Source organism: Echinops telfairi, unplaced genomic scaffold (assembly GCF_000313985.2).
Source record: "Echinops telfairi isolate 266 unplaced genomic scaffold, ASM31398v2 ScPeMD7_7469;HRSCAF=8507_1, whole genome shotgun sequence".
Classification (NCBI taxonomy): Eukaryota; Metazoa; Chordata; class Mammalia; order Afrosoricida; family Tenrecidae; genus Echinops; species Echinops telfairi.
This window is the reverse complement of record NW_022111373.1, coordinates 86342441-86350330: the sequence shown is the minus strand read 5'-3', so window position 1 is coordinate 86350330 and position 7890 is coordinate 86342441.

Here is a 7890-nt window from a genome sequence, read left to right as displayed (position 1 = left end):
TACTTGTACTGGGTTAATCTCTTCAATCTTTAACACGTTTTTTTAGGCGAAATTTTTATTAAAGTAGAAAATACATACAGAAAATTAAGTAAATAAGTAGACAGCTTGATACATGTTCAACCTAATGCATCTTGGCAAAGTGAACTGGTCCGTGTAATCACTTACCCTATACATTGTGTTTTTATTTTATTGGTTCCTCCTGATTTCCGCTGCTTTCCCCCTCCTGGTAATATAAACACTAGCATATCACCACCTGAATACTCAATGCAGCACGTCTATAAGCATGGAAACGTCTAAGTTATAACCATGCATTGCTTTTTAATTAAATTCTATGAATCGATGTTGGTTCCATATGAATTCTTTAAAATTTCTGCAGTGGTTTAAGTTTTTCTCTTTTAAAAGTTGGTTCTATTAGAGACCCTCGGTACAATAGAAAGAAGCACTGCCCGGGTCTCTGCCACTGCCATTCTTACAGTCGTTCTAGGGCTGGAGTCCGTCCATGCAGCCACTGGGTGAATCCATCTAGTTCAGGTCTTCCTCTTCTGCACTGCTCCATTGCCTTGTTTTCGCTGCTTCCAGGTAACTCCTCCATCATCTCTTCTCATAGATGCAGTCAGTCTGGTTTGTGTGTATTCCATCTGAAGAAGTCCACAAATACTGTCCTGTTCGCTGTCCTGTTGTTGAATATATATATTTGAAATACTGTTGTTGAATATACATATTTGTCCTGTTGTTGAATATATATATTTGAAATACTGTTCAGATTTGAAACACTGGTGACAAAGCTTCCAGCATCACGGCAGCACGCAAGTGATCACAATACGACAAATCGACAGCAATGATAGGGAGTACAATCTAGTTCTTCTGGTCTCAGGATCATGGAAGTTGAAGTTTTTGTGGTCCGTGAGTCCACTGGACCAATTGTTTCCATGCATCTTGATTTAGACAGGAAGAGACCAGTAATTGCAGCTTAGATGGACACATACTAGTTTTTAAGACCCTAGTCAATACTTAAGAGCCATGGTGGCATAGTGTTTACAAGTGGGCGGTAATACTTAAGGTCAGTGGTTTGAAACCACCAACAGCTCTGCAGGAGAAACACGGGGCTTTCTACTCCCTTAAACAGTTACAGTCTAGGAAACTCACAAGGACAGTTCCACTCTCTCCTACAGGGTCGCTATGATTCACTACTTAGCAAAGTTGGATGTAGAATATAGGCTTTGTAGACTATGTTAAGCAGCCCTGGTGGTATAATGGTTATGAATTGGCCTGCATGGTTGACAGGACAAAACCACCAGCCACTTTAGGGGAAAGAAATAGGGCTTTCTACTCCTGTGAAGAATTACAGTCTCGGGTACTTATGGGGCAGTTCTGCCCTGTCCTATAGGGTCGCTGAGTTGGGATTGACTCAATAACAATGGGAGACTATGTTATGTCAATTGATCCAGGTGTCCCCCAAGAGATGGAGTCCTCAGACTCAGGAATCATTTTCAAGATGTTTGGGTATGCCTAAATTCTAACTTTGCTCCCTACGTTTATACTCTACCACATTCATGGATATATTTGCAGCATAGGTAGAAATATATTTTGCCAAACCTATATGTGTGTGTGTGTGTGTGTGAGTATAGCTCTATTCTGCTACCCACACCTGTTCAGTTACCTGTCTATCAATGCATTCACACATAATCATTCTTATTGCATGATTGTGTGTATATTTTCCTGTTGCTTAATGAGCTGCTAATCTCAAGGTCAGAAGTTGAACTCCACCAGACCCTCTGCAGGAGAAAGAGGAGGCTTTCTGCGTGGTAAAATTTTATCGCCTTGGAAACCCAAATGGATAGTTCTCTCCTGTCCTATAGGGTCGCTGAGTTAGAACAGACACTATAGCAGTGAGGTTTGTTTTTAACTCTAGTGCACCCCCTAGTGTCTCCCTTCGCTTTCTCTTTTCCTTTTGATTTCCCTCTTAGAGTACATTGCTTCCACCTTCACCCAAATTAATGTGTCTATACACTGATATACACCTTCCTCCCCCAGTAGCCATCAAAGAATATTTATTTATTTATTTTAGAATGTTTATTTTTATGTGAAAACCTTGTCTTGACTTTTTGTAAAAGTCGCCCCATGTTTGTCCTTTTCTGTCTACTTTGAGTCAGCATAACTCTCCTTGCGGTTCATCGATGTGGTTTTGCAGATGCATCGCCATTATTAAGCACCGTGTAGTATTCCACTGTGTGCACTATCATAGTTTGCGTGCACCATCGATGTGAATAGTGCACGGAGGAACATGTTATTTGTATGTGTGCACGTGCATGCGTGTGCATATCGCAGCATGATTTATTATGTACCTAGGAGGGGAATTAGAGGATCATAGGGTATTTCTATTTCCAACTTTCTAAGGATGTGCCACACTGCTTGCCATAGTGGTCGTACCATTTCACCATCCTTCCGGCAGTGTGTGCGGATCCCAGTCTATATATACCCTCACCAGTGTTTGATGTCGTTATTTTCAACTTTGCAAATTAAGGCGAGAGTGAGATGATGTATCATTTTTAAAATTTTCATCTCTAATGGCTGATGATTGTGATTATGCCTATCTTGGCTGTCTGGATGTCTTTCTTTTATTAAGCTTTATTGGCACTTCATTCACCTGTCATACAATAGTTGAATCATATCAAGAAGAGTTGTCCAATCATTACCACAATCTAATTTAGGCCATTTTCTTCATCCTGGTACTCATTTTATTCGTGTAATTTTTTTTTAATTGTGCCAGGAATGTCTTCCTGGGTGGCGAGTAAGCTTGTGTCCACAGGGCTTTTTTTTTCCGGTTGTGAACTAGGTGGGGTGTTGCATTTCAGATCATTGTTGCATGCATCATTTAAAACAACTTACCCAACCTCCAAATGGTTTGCTCTGCTTCCTGTTGCCGCCCCCGGTTTTCACAGCGCCCTCTTGTGGTCTATTATCTCTCCCTTCACCTGAGTTAACACCTGTCTACTCTGCTTTCCCTTTTCCTCCTTCCCCTCCCACACTGGTAACCATCAAAGTTTTTGGTATGAAACCCTTCCTCGATTTTTTGGTTCTTACAGCAGCGGTTTCACACAATAGTCATCCTTTTGGTTTTTACTAACTTCACTCAGTATAATAATGTCCCCTAGGGTGAAGGGTAGCAATGATGAAACACAACTTTCCTCTAGTTCCTAGATGTTTCCTCCATGCTCCCCACCCCGGCCCACTACCATGATCCCAACTCTACCTTACAAATCCGGCTAGACCAGAGGACATACACTAGTAGATAGGAACCGGAAACACAGGGAATCCAGGGCGGATGATCCCTTCAAGACCAGTGGTGAGCGTGGGATACCGAGAGGGTGGAGGGAGGGTGGGCTGGAAAGGGGGAACTGATTACAAGGATCTACATATAACCTCCTCCCTGGGGGCAGACAACAGAAATGTGGGTGATGGCAGACATTGGGCAGTATAAGATATGACAAAATAATAATTTATAAATTATCAAGGGTTCATGAGGGAGGGAGGGGGGAAATGAAGGAGCTGATACCAGGGGCTTAAGCGGAGAGCAAATGTTTTGAGAATGAGGGCATTGAATGTACAAATGTGCTTTACACAATTGATGTATGTATGTATGAGTCCCTAATAAAACGATTTTAAAAAAAGAGCTGTAAGAGCCCCTAATAAAATGATTTTAAAATAAATAAATAATGTCCCCTAAGTACAACCATGTCCTGAGTATTTCAGTTCTTCAGGGATGTGTAGTATTCCACTTGCTCTAGTACACAATACTATGTTGAACATGAATATGCATAATCTTTATTTCTGTGGGGTATAAAGTAGTGCTAGTGTGGGTCATATATTATTTCTATTCCCAAATGTTTGAAGCAGTCCCATATATTTTCCACATTAAGTGTTGTCTTTGATTCATCTTCAATTCATTTTCATATATGATGTGAGATATGAGTTCAGTACCAAGAGCAGTGTTTGCGTATTCCATTCTCTCAATGCCCTCTCCAGCATTTATTTTGTTTTTTGTTTTGTTTTGTGGTGTCGTGGGGGTTCTTGTTTGTTTTTGTTCCATGTGATTTTCTGAGCTCAGTTTATTTTATTTTTCTTACCATTTCCTTTTATGCTGGTGTTTCAGTGATTATTAAATCGTTATGATTTTGCTTTTGGTTTCAACGAGGTTTAATTTTCTTTGAGGTGTCCTTGAAATTCATTGTTTCTCAAGTCTAAAACAATCAGTTCAATATTGAAATTCTCTCACTTTCCTTTCCATTTGGAGGCCTGGTGGTTATAGCGGTTATGCATTGGGCTGCAACCCTTCAGGTTAACAGTTCGAAACTACCTGCTGCTCTTTGGAGAAAAGGCATGGTTTTCTACTCTTGTAGAGTTAGTTTTGGGAACTCGCAGGTGCAGTTTAACCCAACTGGCAGGGTTGCTAAGTCAGCATCGGCTGTATGGCAGTGAGTATAACTTCAAATTTTATTCCCTCCTTTTACTTTGTAGTTGTCCTCATTTCCCCTGGCTCTCTATTTTTAATGTTGTAGGGATGGGCTGTCAAAAGTACAAACAAAAATGTCTTGAAAGAAGTACAGCCAGAATGCTCCTTAGAAGCAAGGCTGGTTAAGATTTCGTCTCATATATTTTGGACATGCTATCAGACGAGACCAGTCTCTGGAAAAGGACCTCGTGTTTGGTAAAGGGGACGTGCAAAAGAAGAGTAATCTCCATGAGGCAGATTGACACAGTGGCTGTAATAGGCTCAAACGTACGAACCGTGAAGATGGCGCAGAACTGGGAGGCATCCCGTTCTCTTGTACACAGGACGGCTATGAGTCTGAACCAACTTGATGGCTCCTAACAACCTAACAGGCGGCTTTGTTGTTATTTGCTTTACTTTGCACACTTCTGTATCTGGGTTAATATTTAGGTGAGGTTGTCATATATGTTAACCTCATATTGCCATCTGTCGTTGATGGTTCCACAGATGAAGAAGTCCCTTTAGTGCAATGGTTCTCAACCTTCCTAATACCGCGACCCTTCAATACAGTTCCTCATGTGGTGGTGACCCCCCAACCATACAACTGTTTTTGTTGCTCCTTCATAACTGTAATTTTGCTACTGTTATGAATCGGGTGACCTCTGTGAAAGGGTCATTCGACCCCCAAAGGGGTTGGGACCCACATGTTGAGAACCACTGCTTTAGGGTTTCTTACTGGCTGGTCTCATTTTCACTCATTTCTTTAATTTCTATGTATCTAAATTTTGCTGTCATATTTAAGAGACAGTTTTTCTGGGTATATGATTGTTGTTTGCTATGTTTTCTTTCATCATTTTATGTATACCACCCCGAAATGAGATAGAAAAGCCCAAGAACAAGTAGAAATGGTTCACAAATGCTGCCTGTTACATCACATGGGAGAAAGGTGCCCTTCTGTGGTTTGTAACAATCCTATATTGCTCAGGAAAGATAAAGGGAATTTAGAAAATGAAGTTACACAAAAAATTGTCATTCTAGAAAATAAATACAGTTGAAGGAGTAAAGCTGGAGTTAAACTATAGGCTGTATTAACTCTCAATTAACTTTGTAATGTAGAAAGTTTATATGGGGATAGTGAGCCAATATTAACAGTTCACCACCATGTAAGTAGGCTCTGTGATTACTTAGGAAAAGATGGATTTTATAACGCTCTGGATACAACCTATAGAACAAGATGAGTATATTCTATAAAAAAAATATTACCATGTATGAAACCAATAGTTAGCGCAAGGCAGGGTAGCTCCTGATTGGAAACATGGTCAAAGGTAAATTTAAATTTATTTTGTCATAATTTTTGATAAAGGTATCTTGGTGGTGCTATCAGCTAAATGTTGGACAGCTACCCACCAAGTTCTCAGTTCAAACCCACTAGATGCTCCTTGGGAGAAAGATGAGGCTATCTAAGTCTATCTGCTACTTTACAGATTTATAGCCTCAGGTCCCCTGTACAGGGGCATAAGTCAGAATGGACTTGATGACAGCGAGTTTTACGTAGTTGGTTTGTTTTGATTTTTAAAGGAATGCATTGATAGTTAAAAACTGGTTAAGAAAGAAAAACCCCACATCCCACAAAAGGTGAAATTCAAACAAAAGGCGGACAAACAACAGATTAGGAAAAAAATCTATATATTAATAGAATATATTTTTCACTTTGCTAATTGATGTCATTTCTGAATCAACAGGTTATACAATATAACAATCATAAATCGTTCCTTGCTATATTTGACAATTGGAACTATACTGATGTAAACAAAGAAACTTGTTGGAAAAAAAGTTTTATAGGAATTATAAGTTTGTTAGAGGCACTGGTAGCATAAAAGTTACATATTTCAATGTTTTGAAAATAAACACCAAAAAGACAATGCTGTGGTTGTTGTTAGATGCCATTGTGTTCGTTTCAATAGCAACGCAACATACAGGAGAATGACCATCCAATTCTGCACCATCTGCACAACTGTTCGTGCATTTGAGCCCATTGTTGTAGCCACTGTGTCAATCCATCTTGAGGGCCTTCCTCATTTTTTGCTGCGCCTCCACTGTACCAAACATGACCTTCTCTAGGGACTGGTCTCTCCTGACAATATGTCCCAAATACCTGAATGCAGTCTAGCCATCCTTGCCTCTAAGGAGCATTCTAACTGCACTTTCTCCAAAACAGACCTGTTTTTTTTTTTCTTTTGGCAGTCCATGGTACTTCCAATATTCTTCGCCAGCACCATAACTGAAGACAGATCTATTGTCATCAAGATGATTCGGACCCATAGCAACATTATAGGTCAGACTAGAACTACCCTATTGGGTTTTTAAAAGCTGACATCTTTACAAATTCTCAGGTCTTTTTTTCTGTGAAGCAGCCGGCAGTTCAAACCATCAATTTTTGTTTAGCTCTCAATCACTGTAACAATGGTGCCACCAGCATTCCTTTTAGATAGATAGATAGATAGATAGATAGATAGATAGATAGATAGATGGATGGATATTATATATATATATATATATATATATATATAAAGTCTTAATACATTTACCAGTAAAACAAACTCGCTAGCCCTTCTGTAATCTGAAACACAGAGGTGTTCGAAGTGAACAGTACCACCCACTCCGAATAATTGTCAGGCTTGCCCACTTCTCTTTCATTATGTGTTTGTGTGTGTTTGAATTAGGTGGAGGGTTTATACTCCTGGCCATCAGCTTCCTGTTCCAGTTTAAGTTACTTGTCAAACCCCACCCCTCAGGGGGACCCCCACCCTCCCCCCTATGATTTTTCTTCTCAAGTGAATTATATAACGCAATGCCTGTCTGCCCTCTAGTCTACTGCCTTACCTTCCTCTCTTGGTAACCTCTGAAGCCTGTTCCCTATGGACTGAAAGTTTGCCTTGGGGTTTTGTTTGTTTCCTCATACCTTAACCACGTTTTACCTTTCCAGTAACTTCAATAAACAAAACGCAACCCATTCTTCGGACTCCCAACAGTACTCTAAGAAGGTATTTCATATGTCATCTTCCCCTAAAATAACTTACATTCTCTAAAACATAGCATTGTTTGTATTTTGTACATGAAAAATTCTTTGCTCCCTTTGAAAAAAGATAAAACCAGAAACTTGAGCGAGTGACAGAAATGCCACGTGGCACTAATTTTCTCTGCATGCTCAGTTCATCTCTCCAGTATACTGAGTATGGCAGTGAAAAAGAACTTTTTTATTTCAGGCCCAAAGTGTATTTATTGCTGAATTTCAATACCCTTAGATAGTACATACTCAATAAAAAACTGCCGAACGAATGAAAGTGGAAGCGAACTCTACCAATGAATGCCGTACTTGGAGAAGTTGTTACTAAGTC